We start from the raw sequence: 25,724 nt of genomic DNA on the forward strand, positions 1-25,724 counted from the left end.
ACAGGAAATCATTATATAAAAATATAATTTGAGGAAATATTGATGAATTAATCTCTTTAACTGTGTAGATGAATGTGGGGGTATATATCCACTATTATGTTTTTGTAAAAATCTCCTATGTAAAGGTAGTTATTTTATAATTATATGAGTGCCTGGTGGGTATTCTGTGATTTTTGTGTACTATAGTTGACCGAAAAGTTGCTTATATTTCTTATAGGGATTACAAAACCATGTGAAATACAATCAGGGACATGTGACCAATAAGAAAATGCTATTTATATATTAAAAAAAAAATCATTAGGAAACCATTCTAGCATATACAAATTTGTCTGTGACAGGGCCAGACATTTTAGGGGTGCAAAGCGTGTAAAAATGTATTTTATTCAATCATAAAAACATGCTGAGATGGCATGATATGTGTTTCTCATAGTTTAACATGTCCTCAGTATGAATCAATGTTCAGATTTAAGATTCCACACATTAAACGAAAAGAAAAGTCTTCAGCATCCAAGACGCCCTAAATACACTACACTTACTAGAAACAAAAATACAAAGAGTGGCACGTGCACATGTACATCACGTGATGTCTTACCTGTTCTATCTCTTTCCCCGTTTAATACTGTCATTTGATCAACCAGATAACAGACGGTAGGAAACCCCAGAGAGACACGACCAGAATGAGGCATGAAACACTGACTCACCAAAGAACACAGACTTAACCAACATACTATACATAATACAAAGATGGTACAAGGCAAAACAAAACCACACGAGTCAACCACCAAACTACCAAAAGAATGCCGCGTGCCTGAGAACTTCCGCCTCCTGCACAGGTGCTCCTTTTAATCACCAGTGGGCGCCCTCATTGGTGAATACGCGCGTTGTCGTCACCACACGTCACGGTGATTGGCAGACACAAATTGACCTGTTAAAACAAAAAGAGAAGGGAAGATCATATCGGCCATTCATCTTGTGTTTACAAGGTAACAAGTACTCCCATGTTGCTAAGAATTTCAGGTGCAACAGGCCAAGTCACAATTAAGGGTTGGATGATCACCTTTGAGGGCTGTGTAATCTCTGAGGGCATCACATAAACATTTGCAACGGGACTTGCTGCTATGTTTGCAATCTACTACATATTCAACCTTCAGTATGATGAGGCAGCCTGCACTCTGGAATTTATTCAGAGGTAAAAAAAAAAACACACACACACACACACACCCATCTCCAGTCATCATTATATGGATATATACAATTAAATGACTGTGTTTTGTATCTTTTGCATAAAATGGTATTAGTACTGTACATTTCAAGCCTCAACATACACACACACATCTGCACACGCGCATGCACACACACACACAGGGTATAGAGGCTTTATTATAATTCCATTTGATGTCATTTAAGCCACTCTATTTGTGCAATGAAGAAAGACAAAAAAATTAATTGCATTTAACTGCATGAACAAAAAAAAGTATGTTGTTGCAACCCCACTCTGATCTTAGACCTCTGATCTTTTGCTTTCAGGCGCTTCATTGGTATAAATCCAGAGAGAGGGGCAGAGGCAAAAAGGGGCAAGGTTGTCTCCAAGAAGAAAGGTGTGATCGTCTAGAAGTCTTCTGCAGTCAATACACGTCTCTATGCTACTGAAGAATCTCCTTGACTTTGAATGGAACTTCATAGAGATCGGTGAGCTCTTTAATCTTTCTCTCTTTGTTTTGACAGTCTGACATTGCCAGACTCAGTATGTTGTTGCCGATATGATATACAATGTGTCTATCAATGAATCTAAATTATATATAATGTATATTACCAGGCAGTATCAGGCGAGGACTTGCAGGAGACTGAGAGTTGTCTCAACGTCAGCTGCACATACTTTTCCCAAATTGCAATTTAGCAACTGTGACAACATTGGAGGTAATTTATCAGCTTACACGCAGCTTCTCTAAGCCAAAAAATAATTTATACTTCTGTTTTCACATATGTAGTAGAACTCCCCAAAACTAGTACACTAGTAGTGGTGTCTGGACACTAAAGACTGCTGAAGTCACCCTTTAAAACACAGTGATAGAAAGAATAAATAAAACTTACATCTGTAAGAAGGATTTTTGTACATGCATGCAGGGATTCACTCAAAACACATGCTGATACCTAAGATTTCATGACACTGATCATTCCACACACAAATCATCAGATTATCGAGTGTAAATCATATTTTTATCAACACAGTGTGTTTATATCAGAAATCTCAGAAAAAAGCTTTTTTACATTATTTTATGCTAAATAATACAAAATATAATGTTGATGGTGATCTGTGTGTAGTATGATCATTTTCATGCAATCTTAGGTATCAGCATGTGTTTTGAGTGAATCCCCGCATGCATGTGCAAAAGTGCTTCACAGAAGCTGAAAAGCCGTTTGCTGCAGTCTCAGCGCTCTAGCGCCTTTCTTTCATGCTTCTTCTTGAAACCTTAAGTAAGCACACAGCTGACAAGCTTGAAATAGGCTGTGTTGTTTATGTCAGAAATCTTTGAAAAAAGGCTTTTTTACATTATTTTATGCTAAATAATACAAAATATAATAGTTCATATTGAAGGCCAATATGCTGATAAAAATATGATTTACACTCGATAATCTGATGATCTGTGTGTGGTATGATCATTTTCATGCAATCTTCTTGAAACCTTGCATCCCTGCATGCATGTACAAAAGTGCTTTTCAGGAGATGAAAAGCCGTTTGCCGCAGTCTCAGTGCTCTACCGTGTGTTACTTTCATGCTTCTTCTTGAAACCTTAAGGAAACACACATCTGACAAGCTTGAAATGGGCTGTTTTACCTGGTTTCCATGAAACATGATAGGTCACAGTGTGTTTGTCAGAAATCTTGGGAAAAATAGCTTTTTTACATTATTTTAGGCTAAATAATACAAAACATAATAGTTCATATTAAAGGCCATTATGTTGATAAAAATATGACTTACACTCGATAATCTGATGATCTGTGTGTGGTATGATCATTTTCATGCAATCTTAGGTATCAGCATGTGTTTTGACTGAATCCCTGCATGCATGTACAAAAGTGCTTTTCAGGAGATGAAAAGCCGTTTGCCGCAGTCTCAGCGCTCTAGCGTGTCACTTTCATGCTTCTTCTTGAAACCTTAAGGAAACACACATCTGACAAGCTTGAAATGGGCTGTTTCACCTGGTTTCCATGAAACATGATAGGACACAGTATGTTTTTGTCAGAAATCTTTGAAAAAAAAGCTTTTTTATATTATTTTAGGCTAAATAATACAAAACATAATAGTTCATATTAAAGGCCATTATGTTGATAAAAATGTGACTTACACTCGATGATCTGTGTGTGGTATGATCATTTTCATGCAATCTTAGGTATCAGCATGTGTTTTGACTGAATCCTTGCATGCATGTACAAAAGTGCTTCTCAGGAGCTGAAAAGCCGTTTGCCGCAGTCTCAGCGTTTCAAGCGCGTTACGTTCATGCTTTTTCTCGTAACCCTAAGAAAACACATCTGATAAGCTTGAAATGGGCTGTTTCACCAGGTTTCCATGAAACATGATAGGACACAGTATGTTTTTGTCAGAAATCTTTGAAAAAAAAGCTTTTTTATATTAGTTTAGGCTAAATAATACACAACATAATAGTTCATATTAAAGGCCATTATGTTGATAAAAAATGTGACTTACACTCGATGATCTGTGTGTGGTATGATCATTTTCATGCAATCTTAGGTATCAGCATGTGTTTTGACTGAATCCCTGCATGCATGTACAAAAGTGCTTTTCAGGAGATGAAAAGCCGTTTGCCGCAGACTCAGTGCTCTACCGTGTGTTACTTTCATGCTTCTTCTTGAAACCTTAAGGAAACACACATCTGACAAGCTTGAAATGGGCTGTTTCACCAGGTTTCCATGAAACATATGTCAGAAATCATTTTTAAAAAAAAGCTTTTTTACATTTCTTAAGGCTAAATAATACAAAATATAATAGTTCATATTAAAGGCCATTATGTTGATAAAAATATGACTTACACTCGATAATCTGTGTGTGGTATGATCATTTTCATGCAATCTTAGGTATCAGCATGTGTTTTGACTGAATCCTTGCATGCATGTACAAAAGTGCTTCTGAGGAGCTGAAAAGCCGTTTGCCGCAGTCTCAGCGCTCTAGCGTGTCACTTTCATGCTTCTTCTTGAAACCTTAAGGAAACACACATCTAACAAGCTTGAAATGGGCTGTTTCACCTGGTTTCCATGAAACATATGTCAGAAATCATTTTTAAAAAAAAGCTTTTTTACATTTTTTAAGGCTAAATAATACAAAATATAATAGTTCATAGTAAGGCCATTATGTTGATAAAAATATGACTTAGGGTTAGGGTTAGGGTTAATCTGATGATCTGTGTGTGGTATGATCATTTTCATGCAATCTTAGGTATCAGCATGTGTTTTGACTGAATCCCTGCACGCATGTACAAAAGTGCTTTTCAGGAGCTGAAAAGCCGTATGCCGTAGTCTCAGCGCTCCAAGCGCGTTACGTTCATGCTTTTTCTCGTAACCCTAAGAAAACACATCTGATAAGCTTGAAATGGGCTGTTTCACCAGGTTTCCATGAAACATGATAGGACACAGTATGTTTTTGTCAGAAATCTTTGATAAAAAAGCTTTTTTATATTATTTCAGGCTAAATAATACAAAATATAATAGTTCATATTAAAGGCCATTATGTTGATAAAAATATGACTTACACTCGATGATCTGTGTGTGGTATGATCATTTTCATGCAATCTTAGGTATCAGCATGTGTTTTGACTGAATCCCTGCATGCATGTACAAAAGTGCTTTTCAGGAGATGAAAAGCCGTTTGCCGCAGACTCAGTGCTCTACCGTGTGTTACTCTCATGCTTCTTCTTGAAACCTTAAGGAAACACACATCTGACAAGCTTGAAATGGGCTGTTTCACCAGGTTTCCATGAAACATATGTCAGAAATCATTTTTAAAAAAAAGCTTTTTTACATTTTTTAAGGCTAAATAATACAAAATATAATAGTTCATATTAAAGGCCATTATGTTGATAAAAATATGACTTACACTCGATAATCTGTGTGTGGTATGATCATTTTCATGCAATCTTACGTATCAGCATGTGTTTTGACTGAATCCCTGCATGCATGTACAAAAGTGCTTTTCAGGAGCTGAAAAGCCGTTTGCCGTAGTCTCAGCGCTCCAAGCGCGTTACGTTCATGCTTTTTCTCGTAACCCTAAGAAAACACATCTGATAAGCTTGAAATGGGCTGTTTCACCAGGTTTCCATGAAACATGATAGGACACAGTATGTTTTTGTCAGAAATCTTTGAAAAAAAAGCTTTTTTATATTAGTTTAGGCTAAATAATACAAAACATAATAGTTCATATTAAAGGCCATTATGTTGATAAAAATGTGACTTACACTCGATGATCTGTGTGTGGTATGATCATTTTCATGCAATCTTAGGTATCAGCATGTGTTTTGACTGAATCCTTGCATGCATGTACAAAAGTGCTTCTCAGGACCTGAAAAGCCATTTGCCGCAGTCTCAGCGCTCTAGCGTGTCACTTTCATGCTTCTTCTTGAAACCTTAAGGAAACACACATCTAACAAGCTTGAAATGGGCTGTTTCACCTGGTTTCCATGAAACATATGTCAGAAATCATTTTTAAAAAAAAGCTTTTTTACATTTTTTAAGGCTAAATAATACAAAATATAATAGTTCATAGTAAGGCCATTATGTTGATAAAAATATGACTTAGGGTTAGGGTTAATCTGATGATCTGTGTGTGGTATGATCATTTTCATGCAATCTTAGGTATCAGCATGTGTTTTGACTGAATCCCTGCACGCATGTACAAAAGTGCTTTTCAGGAGCTGAAAAGCCGTATGCCGTAGTCTCAGCGCTCCAAGCGCGTTACGTTCATGCTTTTTCTCGTAACCCTAAGAAAACACATCTGATAAGCTTGAAATGGGCTGTTTCACCAGGTTTCCATGAAACATGATAGGACACAGTATGTTTTTGTCAGAAATCTTTGATAAAAAAGCTTTTTTATATTATTTCAGGCTAAATAATACAAAACATAATAGTTCATATTAAAGGCCATTATGTTGAGAAAAATGTGACTTACACTCGATAATCTGTGTGTGGTATGATCATTTTCATGCAATCTTAGGTATCAGCATGTGTTTTGACTGAATCCCTGCATGCATGTACAAAAGTGCTTTTCAGGAGATGAAAAGCCGTTTGCCGCAGACTCAGTGCTCTACCGTGTGTTACTCTCATGCTTCTTCTTGAAACCTTAAGGAAACACACATCTGACAAGCTTGAAATGGGCTGTTTCACCAGGTTTCCATGAAACATATGTCAGAAATCATTTTTAAAAAAAAGCTTTTTTACATTTCTTAAGGCTAAATAATACAAAATATAATAGTTCATATTAAAGGCCATTATGTTGATAAAAATATGACTTACACTCGATGATCTGTGTGTGGTATGATCATTTTCATGCAATCTTAGGTATCAGCATGTGTTTTGACTGAATCCCTGCATGCATGTACAAAAGTGCTTTTCAGGAGATGAAAAGCCGTTTGCCGCAGACTCAGTGCTCTACCGTGTGTTACTTTCATGCTTCTTCTTGAAACCTTAAGGAAACACACATCTGACAAGCTTGAAATGGGCTGTTTCACCAGGTTTCCATGAAACATATGTCAGAAATCATTTTTAAAAAAAAGCTTTTTTACATTTCTTAAGGCTAAATAATACAAAATATAATAGTTCATATTAAAGGCCATTATGTTGATAAAAATATGACTTACACTCGATAATCTGTGTGTGGTATGATCATTTTCATGCAATCTTAGGTATCAGCATGTGTTTTGACTGAATCCTTGCATGCATGTACAAAAGTGCTTCTGAGGAGCTGAAAAGCCGTTTGCCGCAGTCTCAGCGCTCTAGCGTGTTACTTTCATGCTTCTTCTTGAAACCTTAAGGAAACACACATCTAACAAGCTTGAAATGGGCTGTTTCACCAGGTTTCCATGAAACAAAGGTCACAGTGTGTTTGTCAGAAATCTTGGGAAAAATAGCTTTTTTAGATTATTTTAGGCTAAATAATACAAAACATAATAGTTCATATTAAAGGCCATTATGTTGATAAAAAATGTGACTTACACTCGATGATCTGTGTGTGGTATGATCATTTTCATGCAATCTTAGGTATCAGCATGTGTTTTGACTGAATCCCTGCATGCATGTACAAAAGTGCTTTTCAGGAGATGAAAAGCCGTTTGCCGCAGACTCAGTGCTCTACCGTGTGTTACTTTCATGCTTCTTCTTGAAACCTTAAGGAAACACACATCTGACAAGCTTGAAATGGGCTGTTTCACCAGGTTTCCATGAAACATATGTCAGAAATCATTTTTAAAAAAAAGCTTTTTTACATTTCTTAAGGCTAAATAATACAAAATATAATAGTTCATATTAAAGGCCATTATGTTGATAAAAATATGACTTACACTCGATAATCTGTGTGTGCTATGATCATTTTCATGCAATCTTAGGTATCAGCATGTGTTTTGACTGAATCCTTGCATGCATGTACAAAAGTGCTTCTCAGGAGCTGAAAAGCCGTTTGCCGCAGTCTCAGCGCTCTAGCGTGTCACTTTCATGCTTCTTCTTGAAACCTTAAGGAAACACACATCTGACAAGCTTGAAATGGGCTGTTTGGTTTCCATGAAACATATGTCAGAAATCATTTTTAAAAAAAAGCTTTTTTACATTTTTTAAGGCTAAATAATACAAAATATAATAGTTCATATTAAAGGCCATTATGTTGATAAAAATATGACTTACACTCGATAATCTGTGTGTGGTATGATCATTTTCATGCAATCTTAGGTATCAGCATGTGTTTTGACTGAATCCCTGCATGCATGTACAAAAGTGCTTTTCAGGAGATGAAAAGCCGTTTGCCGCAGTCTCAGCGCTCTAGCGTGTCACTTTCATGCTTCTTCTTGAAACCTTAAGGAAACACACATCTGACAAGCTTGAAATGGGCTGTTTCACCAGGTTTCCATGAAACATATGTCAGAAATCATTTTTAAAAAAAAGCTTTTTTACATTTCTTAAGGCTAAATAATACAAAATATAATAGTTCATATTAAAGGCCATTATGTTGATAAAAATATGACTTACACTCGATAATCTGTGTGTGCTATGATCATTTTCATGCAATCTTAGGTATCAGCATGTGTTTTGACTGAATCCTTGCATGCATGTACAAAAGTGCTTCTCAGGAGCTGAAAAGCCGTTTGCCGCAGTCTCAGCGCTCTAGCGTGTCACTTTCATGCTTCTTCTTGAAACCTTAAGGAAACACACATCTAACAAGCTTGAAATGGGCTGTTTCACCTGGTTTCCATGAAACATATGTCAGAAATCATTTTTAAAAAAAAGCTTTTTTACATTTTTTAAGGCTAAATAATACAAAATATAATAGTTCATATTAAAGGCCATTATGTTGATAAAAATATGACTTACACTCGATAATCTGTGTGTGGTATGATCATTTTCATGCAATCTTAGGTATCAGCATGTGTTTTGACTGAATCCCTGCATGCATGTACAAAAGTGCTTTTCAGGAGATGAAAAGCCGTTTGCCGCAGACTCAGTGCTCTACCGTGTGTTACTTTCATGCTTCTTCTTGAAACCTTAAGGAAACACACATCTGACAAGCTTGAAATGGGCTGTTTCACCAGGTTTCCATGAAACATATGTCAGAAATCATTTTTAAAAAAAAGCTTTTTTACATTTCTTAAGGCTAAATAATACAAAATATAATAGTTCATATTAAAGGCCATTATGTTGATAAAAATATGACTTACACTCGATGATCTGTGTGTGGTATGATCATTTTCATGCAATCTTAGGTATCAGCATGTGTTTTGACTGAATCCTTGCATGCATGTACAAAAGTGCTTCTCAGGAGCTGAAAAGCCGTTTGCCGCAGTCTCAGCGCTCTAGCGTGTTACTTTCATGCTTCTTCTTGAAACCTTAAGGAAACACACATCTGACAAGCTTGAAATGGGCTGTTTCACCAGGTTTCCATGAAACATATGTCAGAAATCATTTTTAAAAAAAAGCTTTTTTACCTTTTTTAAAGCTAAATAATACAAAATATAATAGTTCATATTAAAGGCCATTATGTTGATAAAAATGTGACTTAGGGTTAGGGTTAGGGTTAATCTGATGATCTGTGTGTGGTATGATCATTTTCATGCAATCTTAGGTATCAGCATGTGTTTTGACTGAATCCCTGCACGCATGTACAAAAGTGCTTTTCAGGAGCTGAAAAGCCGTTTGCCGTAGTCTCAGCGCTCCAAGCGCGTTACGTTCATGCTTTCTTCTTGAACCCTAAGAAACACACATCTGATAAGCTTGAAATGGGCTGTTTCACCAGGTTTCCATGAAACATATGTCAGAAATCATTTTTAAAAAAAAGCTTTTTTACATTTCTTAAGGCTAAATAATACAAAATATAATAGTTCATATTAAAGGCCATTATGTTGATAAAAATATGACTTACACTCGATGATCTGTGTGTGGTATGATCATTTTCATGCAATCTTAGGTATCAGCATGTGTTTTGACTGAATCCCTGCATGCATGTACAAAAGTGCTTTTCAGGAGATGAAAAGCCGTTTGCCGCAGACTCAGTGCTCTACCGTGTGTTACTTTCATGCTTCTTCTTGAAACCTTAAGGAAACACACATCTGACAAGCTTGAAATGGGCTGTTTCACCAGGTTTCCATGAAACATATGTCAGAAATCATTTTTAAAAAAAAGCTTTTTTACATTTCTTAAGGCTAAATAATACAAAATATAATAGTTCATATTAAAGGCCATTATGTTGATAAAAATATGACTTACACTCGATGATCTGTGTGTGGTATGATCATTTTCATGCAATCTTAGGTATCAGCATGTGTTTTGACTGAATCCCTGCATGCATGTACAAAAGTGCTTTTCAGGAGATGAAAAGCCGTTTGCCGCAGACTCAGTGCTCTACCGTGTGTTACTTTCATGCTTCTTCTTGAAACCTTAAGGAAACACACATCTGACAAGCTTGAAATGGGCTGTTTCACCAGGTTTCCATGAAACATATGTCAGAAATCATTTTTAAAAAAAAGCTTTTTTACATTTCTTAAGGCTAAATAATACAAAATATAATTGTTCATATTAAAGGCCATTATGTTGATAAAAATATGACTTACACTCGATAATCTGTGTGTGGTATGATCATTTTCATGCAATCTTAGGTATCAGCATGTGTTTTGACTGAATCCTTGCATGCATGTACAAAAGTGCTTCTCAGGAGCTGAAAAGCCGTTTGCCGCAGTCTCAGCGCTCTAGCGTGTCACTTTCATGCTTCTTCTTGAAACCTTAAGGAAACACACATCTAACAAGCTTGAAATGGGCTGTTTCACCTGGTTTCCATGAAACATATGTCAGAACTCATTTTTAAAAAAAAGCTTTTTTACATTTTTTAAGGCTAAATAATACAAAATATAATAGTTCATAGTAAGGCCATTATGTTGATAAAAATATGACTTAGGGTTAGGGTTAGGGTTAATCTGATGATCTGTGTGTGGTATGATCATTTTCATGCAATCTTAGGTATCAGCATGTGTTTTGACTGAATCCCTGCACGCATGTACAAAAGTGCTTTTCAGGAGCTGAAAAGCCGTATGCCGTAGTCTCAGCGCTCCAAGCGCGTTACGTTCATGCTTTTTCTCGTAACCCTAAGAAAACACATCTGATAAGCTTGAAATGGGCTGTTTCACCAGGTTTCCATGAAACATATGTCAGAAATCATTTTTAAAAAAAAGCTTTTTTACATTTCTTAAGGCTAAATAATACAAAATATAATTGTTCATATTAAAGGCCATTATGTTGATAAAAATATGACTTACACTCGATAATCTGTGTGTGGTATGATCATTTTCATGCAATCTTAGGTATCAGCATGTGTTTTGACTGAATCCTTGCATGCATGTACAAAAGTGCTTCTCAGGAGCTGAAAAGCCGTTTGCCGCAGTCTCAGCGCTCTAGCGTGTCACTTTCATGCTTCTTCTTGAAACCTTAAGGAAACACACATCTAACAAGCTTGAAATGGGCTGTTTCACCTGGTTTCCATGAAACATATGTCAGAAATCATTTTTAAAAAAAAGCTTTTTTACATTTTTTAAGGCTAAATAATACAAAATATAATAGTTCATAGTAAGGCCATTATGTTGATAAAAATATGACTTAGGGTTAGGGTTAGGGTTAATCTGATGATCTGTGTGTGGTATGATCATTTTCATGCAATCTTAGGTATCAGCATGTGTTTTGACTGAATCCCTGCACGCATGTACAAAAGTGCTTTTCAGGAGCTGAAAAGCCGTATGCCGTAGTCTCAGCGCTCCAAGCGCGTTACGTTCATGCTTTTTCTCGTAACCCTAAGAAAACACATCTGATAAGCTTGAAATGGGCTGTTTCACCAGGTTTCCATGAAACATATGTCAGAAATCATTTTTAAAAAAAAGCTTTTTTACATTTCTTAAGGCTAAATAATACAAAATATAATAGTTCATATTAAAGGCCATTATGTTGATAAAAATATGACTTACACTCGATGATCTGTGTGTGGTATGATCATTTTCATGCAATCTTAGGTATCAGCATGTGTTTTGACTGAATCCCTGCATGCATGTACAAAAGTGCTTTTCAGGAGATGAAAAGCCGTTTGCCGCAGACTCAGTGCTCTACCGTGTGTTACTTTCATGCTTCTTCTTGAAACCTTAAGGAAACACACATCTGACAAGCTTGAAATGGGCTGTTTCACCAGGTTTCCATGAAACATATGTCAGAAATCATTTTTAAAAAAAAGCTTTTTTACATTTCTTAAGGCTAAATAATACAAAATATAATAGTTCATATTAAAGGCCATTATGTTGATAAAAATATGACTTACACTCGATGATCTGTGTGTGGTATGATCATTTTCATGCAATCTTAGGTATCAGCATGTGTTTTGACTGAATCCCTGCATGCATGTACAAAAGTGCTTTTCAGGAGATGAAAAGCCGTTTGCCGCAGACTCAGTGCTCTACCGTGTGTTACTTTCATGCTTCTTCTTGAAACCTTAAGGAAACACACATCTGACAAGCTTGAAATGGGCTGTTTCACCAGGTTTCCATGAAACATATGTCAGAAATCATTTTTAAAAAAAAGCTTTTTTACATTTCTTAAGGCTAAATAATACAAAATATAATTGTTCATATTAAAGGCCATTATGTTGATAAAAATATGACTTACACTCGATAATCTGTGTGTGGTATGATCATTTTCATGCAATCTTAGGTATCAGCATGTGTTTTGACTGAATCCTTGCATGCATGTACAAAAGTGCTTCTCAGGAGCTGAAAAGCCGTTTGCCGCAGTCTCAGCGCTCTAGCGTGTCACTTTCATGCTTCTTCTTGAAACCTTAAGGAAACACACATCTAACAAGCTTGAAATGGGCTGTTTCACCTGGTTTCCATGAAACATATGTCAGAACTCATTTTTAAAAAAAAGCTTTTTTACATTTTTTAAGGCTAAATAATACAAAATATAATAGTTCATAGTAAGGCCATTATGTTGATAAAAATATGACTTAGGGTTAGGGTTAGGGTTAATCTGATGATCTGTGTGTGGTATGATCATTTTCATGCAATCTTAGGTATCAGCATGTGTTTTGACTGAATCCCTGCACGCATGTACAAAAGTGCTTTTCAGGAGCTGAAAAGCCGTATGCCGTAGTCTCAGCGCTCCAAGCGCGTTACGTTCATGCTTTTTCTCGTAACCCTAAGAAAACACATCTGATAAGCTTGAAATGGGCTGTTTCACCAGGTTTCCATGAAACATATGTCAGAAATCATTTTTAAAAAAAAGCTTTTTTACATTTCTTAAGGCTAAATAATACAAAATATAATAGTTCATATTAAAGGCCATTATGTTGATAAAAATATGACTTACACTCGATGATCTGTGTGTGGTATGATCATTTTCATGCAATCTTAGGTATCAGCATGTGTTTTGACTGAATCCCTGCATGCATGTACAAAAGTGCTTTTCAGGAGATGAAAAGCCGTTTGCCGCAGACTCAGTGCTCTACCGTGTGTTACTTTCATGCTTCTTCTTGAAACCTTAAGGAAACACACATCTGACAAGCTTGAAATGGGCTGTTTCACCAGGTTTCCATGAAACATATGTCAGAAATCATTTTTAAAAAAAAGCTTTTTTACATTTCTTAAGGCTAAATAATACAAAATATAATAGTTCATATTAAAGGCCATTATGTTGATAAAAATATGACTTACACTCGATGATCTGTGTGTGGTATGATCATTTTCATGCAATCTTAGGTATCAGCATGTGTTTTGACTGAATCCCTGCATGCATGTACAAAAGTGCTTTTCAGGAGATGAAAAGCCGTTTGCCGCAGACTCAGTGCTCTACCGTGTGTTACTTTCATGCTTCTTCTTGAAACCTTAAGGAAACACACATCTGACAAGCTTGAAATGGGCTGTTTCACCAGGTTTCCATGAAACATATGTCAGAAATCATTTTTAAAAAAAAGCTTTTTTACATTTCTTAAGGCTAAATAATACAAAATATAATAGTTCATATTAAAGGCCATTATGTTGATAAAAATATGACTTACACTCGATAATCTGTGTGTGGTATGATCATTTTCATGCAATCTTAGGTATCAGCATGTGTTTTGACTGAATCCTTGCATGCATGTACAAAAGTGCTTCTCAGGAGCTGAAAAGCCGTTTGCCGCAGTCTCAGCGCTCTAGCGTGTCACTTTCATGCTTCTTCTTGAAACCTTAAGGAAACACACATCTAACAAGCTTGAAATGGGCTGTTTCACCTGGTTTCCATGAAACATATGTCAGAACTCATTTTTAAAAAAAAGCTTTTTTACATTTTTTAAGGCTAAATAATACAAAATATAATAGTTCATAGTAAGGCCATTATGTTGATAAAAATATGACTTAGGGTTAGGGTTAGGGTTAATCTGATGATCTGTGTGTGGTATGATCATTTTCATGCAATCTTAGGTATCAGCATGTGTTTTGACTGAATCCCTGCACGCATGTACAAAAGTGCTTTTCAGGAGCTGAAAAGCCGTATGCCGTAGTCTCAGCGCTCCAAGCGCGTTACGTTCATGCTTTTTCTCGTAACCCTAAGAAAACACATCTGATAAGCTTGAAATGGGCTGTTTCACCAGGTTTCCATGAAACATGATAGGACACAGTATGTTTTTGTCAGAAATCTTTGATAAAAAAGCTTTTTTATATTATTTCAGGCTAAATAATACAAAACATAATAGTTCATATTAAAGGCCATTATGTTGAGAAAAATGTGACTTACACTCGATAATCTGTGTGTGGTATGATCATTTTCATGCAATCTTAGGTATCAGCATGTGTTTTGACTGAATCCCTGCATGCATGTACAAAAGTGCTTTTCAGGAGATGAAAAGCCGTTTGCCGCAGACTCAGTGCTCTACCGTGTGTTACTTTCATGCTTCTTCTTGAAACCTTAAGGAAACACACATCTGACAAGCTTGAAATGGGCTGTTTCACCAGGTTTCCATGAAACATATGTCAGAAATCATTTTTAAAAAAAAGCTTTTTTACATTTTTTAAGGCTAAATAATACAAAATATAATAGTTCATATTAAAGGCCATTATGTTGATAAAAATATGACTTACACTCGATGATCTGTGTGTGGTATGATCATTTTCATGCAATCTTAGGTATCAGCATGTGTTTTGACTGAATCCCTGCATGCATGTACAAAAGTGCTTTTCAGGAGATGAAAAGCCGTTTGCCGCAGACTCAGTGCTCTACCGTGTGTTACTTTCATGCTTCTTCTTGAAACCTTAAGGAAACACACATCTGACAAGCTTGAAATGGGCTGTTTCACCAGGTTTCCATGAAACATATGTCAGAAATCATTTTTAAAAAAAAGCTTTTTTACATTTCTTAAGGCTAAATAATACAAAATATAATAGTTCATAGTAAGGCCATTATGTTGATAAAAATATGACTTAGGGTTAGGGTTAGGGTTAATCTGATGATCTGTGTGTGGTATGATCATTTTCATGCAATGCAGCATGTGTTTTGACTGAATCCCTGCACGCATGTACAAAAGTGCTTTTCAGGAGCTGAAAAGCCGTATGCCGTAGTCTCAGCGCTCCAAGCGCGTTACGTTCATGCTTTTTCTCGTAACCCTAAGAAAACACATCTGATAAGCTTGAAATGGGCTGTTTCACCAGGTTTCCATGAAACATATGTCAGAAATCATTTTTAAAAAAAAGCTTTTTTACATTTCTTAAGGCTAAATAATACAAAATATAATAGTTCATATTAAAGGCCATTATGTTGATAAAAATATGACTTACACTCGATGATCTGTGTGTGGTATGATCATTTTCATGCAATCTTAGGTATCAGCATGTGTTTTGACTGAATCCCTGCATGCATGTACAAAAGTGCTTTTCAGGAGATGAAAAGCCGTTTGCCGCAGACTCAGTGCTCTACCGTGTGTTACTTTCATGCTTCTTCTTGAAACCTTAAGGAAACACACATCTGACAAGCTTGAAATGGGCTGTTTCACCAGGTTTCCATGAAACATATGTCAGAAATCATTTTTAAAAAAAAAGCTTTTTTACATTTCTTAAGGCTAAATAATACAAAATATAATAGTTCATATTAAAGGCCATTATGTTGATAAAAATATGACTTACACTCGATAATCTGTGTGTGGTATGATCATTTTCATGCAATCTTAGGTATCAGCATGTGTTTTGACTGAATCCTTGCATGCATGTACAAAAGTGCTTCTCAGGAGCTGAAAAGCCGTTTGCCGCAGTCTCAGCGCTCTAGCGTGTCACTTTCATGCTTCTTCTTGAAACCTTAAGGAAACACACATCTAACAAGCTTGAAATGGGCTGTTTCACCTGGTTTCCATGAAACATATGTCAGAACTCATTTTTAAAAAAAAGCTTTTTTACATTTTTTAAGGCTAAATAATACAAAATATAATAGTTCATAGTAAGGCCATTATGTTGATAAAAATATGACTTAGGGTTAGGGTTAGGGTTAATCTGATGATCTGTGTGTGGTATGATCATTTTCATGCAATCTTAGGTATCAGCATGTGTTTTGACTGAATCCCTGCACGCATGTACAAAAGTGCTTTTCAGGAGCTGAAAAGCCGTATGCCGTAGTCTCAGCGCTCCAAGCGCGTTACGTTCATGCTTTTTCTCGTAACCCTAAGAAAACACATCTGATAAGCTTGAAATGGGCTGTTTCACCAGGTTTCCATGAAACATATGTCAGAAATCATTTTTAAAAAAAAGCTTTTTTACATTTCTTAAGGCTAAATAATACAAAATATAATAGTTCATATTAAAGGCCATTATGTTGATAAAAATATGACTTACACTCGATGATCTGTGTGTGGTATGATCATTTTCATGCAATCTTAGGTATCAGCATGTGTTTTGACTGAATCCCTGCATGCATGTACAAAAGTGCTTTTCAGGAGATGAAAAGCCGTTTGCCGCAGACTCAGTGCTCTACCGTGTGTTACTTTCATGCTTCTTCTTGAAACCTTAAGGAAACACACATCTGACAAGCTTGAAATGGGCTGTTTCACCAGGTTTCCATGAAACATATGTCAGAAATCATTTTTAAAAAAAAGCTTTTTTACATTTCTTAAGGCTAAATAATACAAAATATAATAGTTCATATTAAAGGCCATTATGTTGATAAAAATATGACTTAGGGTTAGGGTTAGGGTTAATCTGATGATCTGTGTGTGGTATGATCATTTTCATGCAATCTTAGGTATCAGCATGTGTTTTGACTGAATCCCTGCACGCATGTACAAAAGGGCTTTTCAGGAGCTGAAAAGCCGTATGCCGTAGTCTCAGCGCTCCAAGCGCGTTACGTTCATGCTTTTTCTCGTAACCCTAAGAAAACACATCTGATAAGCTTGAAATGGGCTGTTTCACCAGGTTTCCATGAAACATGATAGGACACAGTATGTTTTTGTCAGAAATCTTTGATAAAAAAGCTTTTTTATATTATTTCAGGCTAAATAATACAAAACATAATAGTTCATATTAAAGGCCATTATGTTGAGAAAAATGTGACTTACACTCGATAATCTGTGTGTGGTATGATCATTTTCATGCAATCTTAGGTATCAGCATGTGTTTTGACTGAATCCCTGCATGCATGTACAAAAGTGCTTTTCAGGAGATGAAAAGCCGTTTGCCGCAGACTCAGTGCTCTACCGTGTGTTACTTTCATGCTTCTTCTTGAAACCTTAAGGAAACACACATCTGACAAGCTTGAAATGGGCTGTTTCACCAGGTTTCCATGAAACATATGTCAGAAATCATTTTTAAAAAAAAGCTTTTTTACATTTCTTAAGGCTAAATAATACAAAATATAATAGTTCATATTAAAGGCCATTATGTTGATAAAAATATGACTTACACTCGATAATCTGTGTGTGGTATGATCATTTTCATGCAATCTTAGGTATCAGCAAGTGTTTTGACTGAATCCTTGCATGCATGTACAAAAGTGCTTCTCAGGAGCTGAAAAGCCGTTTGCCGTAGTCTCAGCGCTCCAAGCGCGTTACGTTCATGCTTTTTCTCGTAACCCTAAGAAAACACATCTGATAAGCTTGAAATGGGCTGTTTCACCAGGTTTCCATGAAACATGATAGGACACAGTATGTTTTTGTCAGAAATCTTTGAAAAAAAAGCTTTTTTATATTAGTTTAGGCTAAATAATACAAAACATAATAGTTCATATTAAAGGCCATTATGTTGATAAAAAATGTGACTTACACTCGATGATCTGTGTGTGGTATGATCATTTTCATGCAATCTTAGGTATCAGCATGTGTTTTGACTGAATCCTTGCATGCATGTACAAAAGTGCTTCTCAGGAGCTGAAAAGCCATTTGCCGCAGTCTCAGCGCTCTAGCGTGTTACTTTCATGCTTCTTGTTGAAACCTTAAGGAAACACACATCTAACAAGCTTGAAATGGGTTGTTTCACCAGGTTTCCATGAAACATAGGTCACAGTGTGTTTGTCAGAAATCTTGGGAAAAATAGCTTTTTTAAATTATTTTAGGCTAAATAATACAAAACATAATAGTTCATATTAAAGGCCATTATGTTGATAAAAATATGACTTACACTCGATAATCTGATGATCTGTGTGTGGTATGATCATTTTCATGCAATCTTAGGTATCAGCATGTGTTTTGACTGAATCCTTGCATGCATGTACAAAAGTGCTTCTCAGGAGCTGAAAAGCCGTTTGCCGCAGTCTCAGCGCTTTAGCGTGTCACTTTCATGCTTCTTCTTGAAACCTTAAGGAAACACACATCTAACAAGCTTGAAATGGGCTGTTTCACCAGGTTTCCATGAAACATATGTCAGAAATCATTTTTAAAAAAAAGCTTTTTTACATTTTTTAAGGCTAAATAATACAAAATATAATTATTCATATTAAAGGCCATTATGTTGATAAAAATGTGACTTACACTCGATGATCTGTGTGTGGTATGATCATTTTCATGCAATCTTAGGTATCAGCATGTGTTTTGACTGAATCCTTGCATGCATGTACAAAAGTGCTTCTCAGGAGCTGAAAAGCCGTTTGCCGTAGTCTCAGCGCTCCAAGCGCGTTACGTTCATGCTTTTTCTCGTAACCCTAAGAAAACACATCTGATAAGCTTGAAATGGGCTGTTTCACCAGGTTTCCATGAAACATGATAGGACACAGTATGTTTTTGTCAGAAATCTTTGATAAAAAAGCTTTTTTATATTATTTCAGGCTAAATAATACAAAACATAATAGTTCATATTAAAGGCCATTATGTTGAGAAAAATGTGACTTACACTCGATAATCTGTGTGTGGTATGATCATTTTCATGCAATCTTAGGTATCAGCATGTGTTTTGACTGAATCCCTGCATGCATGTACAAAAGTGCTTTTCAGGAGATGAAAAGCCGTTTGCCGCAGACTCAGTGCTCTACCGTGTGTTACTTTCATGCTTCTTCTTGAAACCTTAAGGAAACACACATCTGACAAGCTTGAAATGGGCTGTTTCACCAGGTTTCCATGAAACATATGTCAGAAATCATTTTTAAAAAAAAGCTTTTTTACATTTTTTAAGGCTAAATAATACAAAATATAATAGTTCATATTAAAGGCCATTATGTTGATAAAAATATGACTTACACTCGATAATCTGATGATCTGTGTGTGGTATGATCATTTTCATGCAATCTTAGGTATCAGCATGTGTTTTGACTGAATCCCTGCATGCATGTACAAAAGTGCTTCTCAGGAGCTGAAAAGCCGTTTGCCGCAGTCTCAGCGTTTCAAGCGCGTTACGTTCATGCTTTTTCTCGTAACCCTAAGAAAACACATCTGACAAGCTTGAAATGGGCTGTTTCACCAGGTTTCCATGAAACATAGGTCACAGTGTGTTTGTCAGAAATCTTGGGAAAAATAGCTTTTTTACATTATTTTAGGCTAAATAATACAAAACATAATAGTTCATATTAAAGGCCATTATGTTGATAAAAATATGACTTACACTCGATAATCTGATGATCTGTGTGTGGTATGATCATTTTCATGCAATCTTAGGTATCAGCATGTGTTTTGACTGAATCCCTGCATGCATGTACAAAAGTGCTTTTCAGGAGATGAAAAGCCGTTTGCCGCAGACTCAGTGCTCTACCGTGTGTTACTTTCATGCTTCTTCTTGAAACCTTAAGGAAACACACATCTGACAAGCTTGAAATGGGCTGTTTCACCAGGTTTCCATGAAACATATGTCAGAAATCATTTTTAAAAAAAAGCTTTTTTACATTTTTTAAGGCTAAATAATACAAAATATAATAGTTCATATTAAAGGCCATTATGTTGATAAAAATATGACTTACACTCGATGATCTGTGTGTGGTATGATCATTTTCATGCAATCTTAGGTATCAGCATGTGTTTTGACTGAATCCTTGCATGCATGTACAAAAGTGCTTTTCAGGAGCTGAAAAGCCGTTTGCCGCAGTCTCAGCGCTTCAAGCGCGTTACGTTCATGCTTTTTCTTGTAACCATAAGAAAACACATCTGACAAGCTTGAAATGGGCTGTTTCACCAGGTTTCCATGAAACATGATAGGACACAGTATGTTTATGTCAGAAATCATTTAAAAAAAAAGCTTTATTACTTTTTTTAGGCTAAATAATACAAAATATAATAGTTCATATAAAAGGCCATTATGTTGATAAAAATGTGACTTACACTCGATAATCTGCTGATCTGTGTGTGGTATGATCATTTTCATGCAATCTTAGGTATCAGCATGTGTTTTGACTGAATCCCTGCATGCATGTACAAAAGTGCTTTTCAGGAGCTGAAAAGCCGTTTGCCGCAGTCTCAGCGCTCTAGCGTGTTACTTTCATGCTTCTTCTTGAAACCTAAAGGAAACACACATCTGACAAGCTTGAAATGGGCTGTTTCACCAGGTTTCCATGAAACATGATAAGACACAGTATGTTTATGTCAGAAATCATTTTAAAAAAAAAGCTTTTTTACTTTTTTTAGGCTAAATAATACAAAATATAATAGTTCATATTAAAGGCCATTATATTGATAAAAATATGACTTACACTCTATAAACACATCTGACAAGCTTGAAATGGGCTGTTCCACCTGGTTTCCATGAAACATGATAGGACACAGTATGTTTATGTCAGAAATCTTTGAAAAAAAGCTTTTTTACATTATTTTAGGCTAAATAATACAAAATATAATAGTTCATATTAAAGGCAATTATGTTGATAAAAATATGATTTATACTCGATAATCTGATGATCTGTGTGTGGTATGATCATTTTCATGCAATCTTAGGTATCAGCATGTGTTTTGAGTGAATCCCTGCATGCATGAAATCTTGGAATCTTGGAAAAAAAATCAAATCAAATCAAGATTTCTGACAAACATACTGTGTCCTATTATGTTTCATGGAAACCAGGTGGCTGTTTCAGAAACACGCTAGAGCGCTGAGTCTGCGGCAAACGGCTTTTCAGCTCCTGAGAAGCACTTTTGTACATGCATGCAGGGATTCAGTCAAAACACATGCTGATACCTAAGATTGCATGAAAATGATCATACCACACACAGATCATCAGATTATCGAGTATAAATCATATTTTTCTCAACATAATGGCCTTTAATATGAACTATTATATTTTGTATTATTTAGCCTAAAATAATGTAAAAAAGCTTTTTTTCCCCGAGATTTCTGACAAACACACTGTGTCCTATCATGTTTCATGGAAACCTGGTGAAACAACCCATTTCAAGCTTGTCAGATGCATGTTTCCTTAAGGTTTCAAGAAGAAGCATGAAAGAAACGCACTAGAGCGCTGAGACTGTGGCAAACGGCTTTTCAGCTCCTGAGAAGCACTTTTGTACATGCATGCAGGGATTCACTTAAAACACATGCTGATAACTAAGATTGCATGAAAATGACCGACCCCTGGTCTAAGACAAAAGATGTGGGACAAGTTACGCGCCGAAAAAGTGTCCGGAAGAAGAAGAAGCAGAACTACAACGGTACATTTCCTAAAGAAAATGTGAATGTGCTTACACGTGATGTCAGTTCCCCTCATCGTGCTGAGTGTTTTATGTTGTGTAACTGAGATATGGCTTCTTTATATTGCAATATGGTAAGGTGCACTACATGGTTGCTAGACTAGTTTCTCACCTTCAACAAAAGAGCACACCTGAAAATCCATTTATCTTTTCCTGAAACAAGCGCCATGAAGATCTTGAACTAAAGCATCAATAAGTGATTTTACTGGGAAAAAATGTAATCACATTACAATAAGGATCATTAGTTCAAATGTAATGTATTAACTAACATTTACTAACCATGAGCAATAAATTATTGTATTTAGTAATCTTTGTTAAAATAAAGTTTATTCTTTATTCATGTTAGTTCACAGTATATTAAGTAATGTTAACACGGTGTTAATAATGTATTAGTAAATGTTGAAATTAACATGAACAAAATTAATAAATGCTGTAGAAGTGCAGTTCATTATTAGTTCATGTTAAGTAATGTGGTAAGTAATGTGGTAACTAATGTCAACTAATGAACCTTTATTATAAAGTGTTAGAAAAAAAAATAGTGTCCAAGGGTGGATTCGAACCCCGAATCTCTGCGAGCTAAACAGGTTCGCTATCCACTAGGCCATCCAGGAACACGAGAAAGCCTTTGCGGTTTTATGTATTAATTCACTAATGTGAAGAATGGCGTGTCTACCAGTACCCAAGCTTTATTATATTACAGTCATTCTTATCATTCTTTGTGATGTACATGTGTCATATGTTTAAAAATTAATTATGTAATGAGCGGAGACAAAGAAAAAATGCGCTTAATTTGAATTAATGGGTGGCTCTTAAAAGAGCCGTTGCTGTTCGTAGTTTAAACTGAAATAAAAAATTATAAAAACTACACTGATAGTTGAAAACAACAAAAAGTTATACAAATGGCAGAAACAATAACATATGCTGTCCAAGGCACGCAACACTAGTTTTAAGCATTAAATACACGGTTAAATGTTATATTGTTTGAAAGCTTAGACGCTCCGGATTTTATTAAGCCCACACACAAAGCATAATATGATTTATAGCCATCATACTAATTTAATCCAACTTGATAGTCACCGGAAATAGGCGGCGCTTACCTTTCGTCACTGGGGTAATATTTTCCAAAACAAATGCTTTTAAAAAATCCCCAAGAGTCTAAGGAACTGGAATATGTAAGCCTTTTAATCCAAAACACTTTAATAAAAAAACGCGTTTCTTGTCCTAGGAGGCTTAAAAAACTACACTGAGCCGTCAGATTTGTAGTCCAGGGCCCAACGAATCAAACGAAAACCATGAAAATAGGGGGCGATCCCACAATATATATATATATATATATATATATATATATATATATATATATATATATATATATATATATATATATGAAATGAAACTGAAGCTCACTGTGAAATATAGCAACAAGCTTTAAAGACCTTTACACTGATTCACTGGTGTCTGCTGCCCTCTTTTGGATGTTAGCACATCTACAGAGAGATTCCCCATTCAAGTCTATGGGGAAAAAAACACCCCTTTGAGCTTCCATACTGGGAATTCTGGAATTCTGATCGCTTATAAAACCTATAGCACACCTCTCCTCAATGAGCCGGTCGATTTCACACCTCATTTATGGGTCTAGGACAAAAGCTGCGGGAGAAGTTACGCACCGAAAAAGTGTCCGGAAGAAGATGCAGAAGAATAATTATCACAATAATAATAATAATAATAATAATAATAATAATAATAAGTATGCAAGAGAATAAGAATGTGCTTTGCAAGCACATTAATAAGTATGCAAGAGAATAAGAATGTGCTTTGCAAGCACATTAATAATAACTAGAACGGTACATTTCCTAAAGAAAATGTGAATGTGCTTGCACGTGACGTCAGTTCCCCTCATCGTGCGGAGTGTTTTGATATATGACATGTCCATGTTGTGCTAAATTTTTTATTTCGCTTATTTTGGGGGCGGGGCTACACGTGACGTCAGTTCCCGTCATCGTGCTGAGTGTTTTATGTTGTGTAAACTAGATATGGCTTCTTTATATTGCAATATGGTTCATAAGGTGCACTACATGCTTGCTAGGGTATGCCTGCACAGTTACTATGGTTATATTTGCAGACTAGTTTCTCACCTGCAACAAAAAGCACACCTGAAAAATCCATTTATCTTTTCCTGAAACAAGTGCCATGAAGATCTTGAACTAAAGCATCAATAAGTGATTTTTCTGGGAAAAAATATAAATCACGTTACAATAAGGATCATTAGTTCAAATGTAATGTATTAACTAACGTTTACTAAATTGTATTTAGTAATCTTTGTTAAAATAAAGTTTATTCTTTGTTCATGTTAGTTCACAGTATATTAAGTAATGTTAACACGGTGTTAATAATGTATTAGTAAATGTTGAAATTAACATGGGTGGATTCGAACCCCGAATCTCTGCATGCTAAACAGGTTCGCTATCCACTAGGCCATCCAGGAACACAAGAAAGCCTTTGCGGTTTTATGTATTAATTCACTAATGTGAAGAATGGCGTGTCTACCAGTACCCAAGCTTTATTATATTACAGTCATTCTTATCATTCTTTGCGATGTACATGTGTCATATGTTTAAAAAATAATTATGTAATGAGCGGAGACAAAGAAAAAATGCGCTTAATTTGAATTAATGGGTGGCTCTTAAAAGAGCCGTTGCTGCTCTTAAAAGGACATTAGTTTAAACTGAAATAAAAAAAATTATAAAAACTACACTGATTTGTTGAAAACAATAAAAGGTTATACAAATGGCAGAAACAACAACATATGTGACCGCAGTGCTGTTAACAATGTTATATTGTTTGAAAGCTTAGACTCTCAGGATTTTATTAAGCCCACACACAAAGCATTATATGATTTATAGACATCATACTAATTTAATCCAAGTTGATAGCTGAACTAGGTGGCGCTAGTCCAGTCGGTTACTTACGATTAAACGCTCCCCTTTCTTCACTGGGGTCATATTTTCCAAAACAAATGCTTGTAAAAAATCCCCAAGAGTCTAAGGAACTGGTATATGTAAGCCTTTTAATCCAAAACGCTTTAATCCAAAACGCGTTTCTGACCGAAAAATGTACTTCCGTCTTAGTTGTTTACTTCCAACGTTGTGTGATCTGACAGATTCACTGGTGTCTGCTGCCCTCTTTTGGATGTTAGCATGTCTACAGAGAGATTTTAAGAATTCCCCATTCAAGTCTATGGGGAAAAAACACCCCTTTGAGCTTCCATACTGGGAATATGAAATCTACATCTACATCTACATCTACAGAGAGATTCCCCATTCAAATCTATGGGGAAAAAAACACCCCTTTGAGCTTCCATACTGGGAATTGTGGAATTCTGATCGCTTATAAAACCTATAGCACACCTCTCCTCAATGAGCCGGTCGATTTCACACCTCATTTATGGGTCTAGGACAAAAGCTGCGGGACAAGTTACGCGCCGAAAAAGTGTCCATAATAATAATAATAATAATAATAATAATAATAATAATAATAATAATAATAATAAGTATGCAAGAGAATAAGAATGTGCTTTGCAAGCACATTAATAATTATAAGTATGCAAGAGAATAGGAATGTGCTTTGCAAGCACATTAATAATCAGAAGAATAATAAGTATACAAGAGAATAAGAATGTGCTTTAGCAAGCATATTAATAAGTATGCAAGAGAATAAGAATGTGCTTTGCAAGCACATTAACGAGTACCTAACCACTAAAGGGCTACGCTTCAAAGAGGACTTGACTGCATCGGACAGAGAAGCACGGAATCGTCTTTGGCCGGCTGTTGAGAAGGAGGGCAAGAATGCATACTTCAGCGGAGCAATGGCGTTTGTGGATGGG

General features: G+C 35.8%; 1 long non-coding RNA gene across 22 annotated transcripts; it reads right to left on the reverse strand.

Moving 5' to 3' along the window:
• Nucleotides 1-365: 365 nt before the first annotated feature.
• Nucleotides 366-20,501, reverse strand: LOC125145789. Of its 22 annotated transcripts, XR_007144237.1 has the most exons (27): nucleotides 20,131-20,283; nucleotides 19,779-19,956; nucleotides 19,074-19,243; nucleotides 18,716-18,885; nucleotides 18,366-18,541; nucleotides 17,653-17,822; nucleotides 17,309-17,478; nucleotides 16,590-16,759; nucleotides 15,546-15,715; nucleotides 14,853-15,022; nucleotides 14,509-14,678; nucleotides 13,449-13,618; nucleotides 12,406-12,573; nucleotides 12,062-12,231; nucleotides 11,019-11,186; nucleotides 9,976-10,145; nucleotides 9,632-9,801; nucleotides 8,587-8,756; nucleotides 7,222-7,391; nucleotides 6,867-7,034; nucleotides 6,523-6,692; nucleotides 5,469-5,636; nucleotides 5,111-5,280; nucleotides 4,051-4,218; nucleotides 3,707-3,876; nucleotides 2,981-3,156; nucleotides 366-925 (listed from the first exon to the last, which is right to left on the reverse strand). It is a non-coding gene; the product is annotated as an uncharacterized LOC125145789 (long non-coding RNA). The 22 variants fall into 22 exon arrangements; XR_007144226.1 differs by lacking the exons at nucleotides 16,590-16,759; nucleotides 17,309-17,478; nucleotides 17,653-17,822 and adding exons at nucleotides 15,891-16,058; nucleotides 18,012-18,179; XR_007144236.1 differs by lacking the exon at nucleotides 17,653-17,822 and having other exon boundaries at nucleotides 20,131-20,281.
• Between the last annotated feature and the right edge of the window lie 5,223 nt (nucleotides 20,502-25,724).

The sequence above is a fragment of the Tachysurus fulvidraco genome, chromosome 10 (genome assembly GCF_022655615.1).
Source record: "Tachysurus fulvidraco isolate hzauxx_2018 chromosome 10, HZAU_PFXX_2.0, whole genome shotgun sequence".
NCBI lineage: Eukaryota > Metazoa > Chordata > Actinopteri > Siluriformes > Bagridae > Tachysurus > Tachysurus fulvidraco.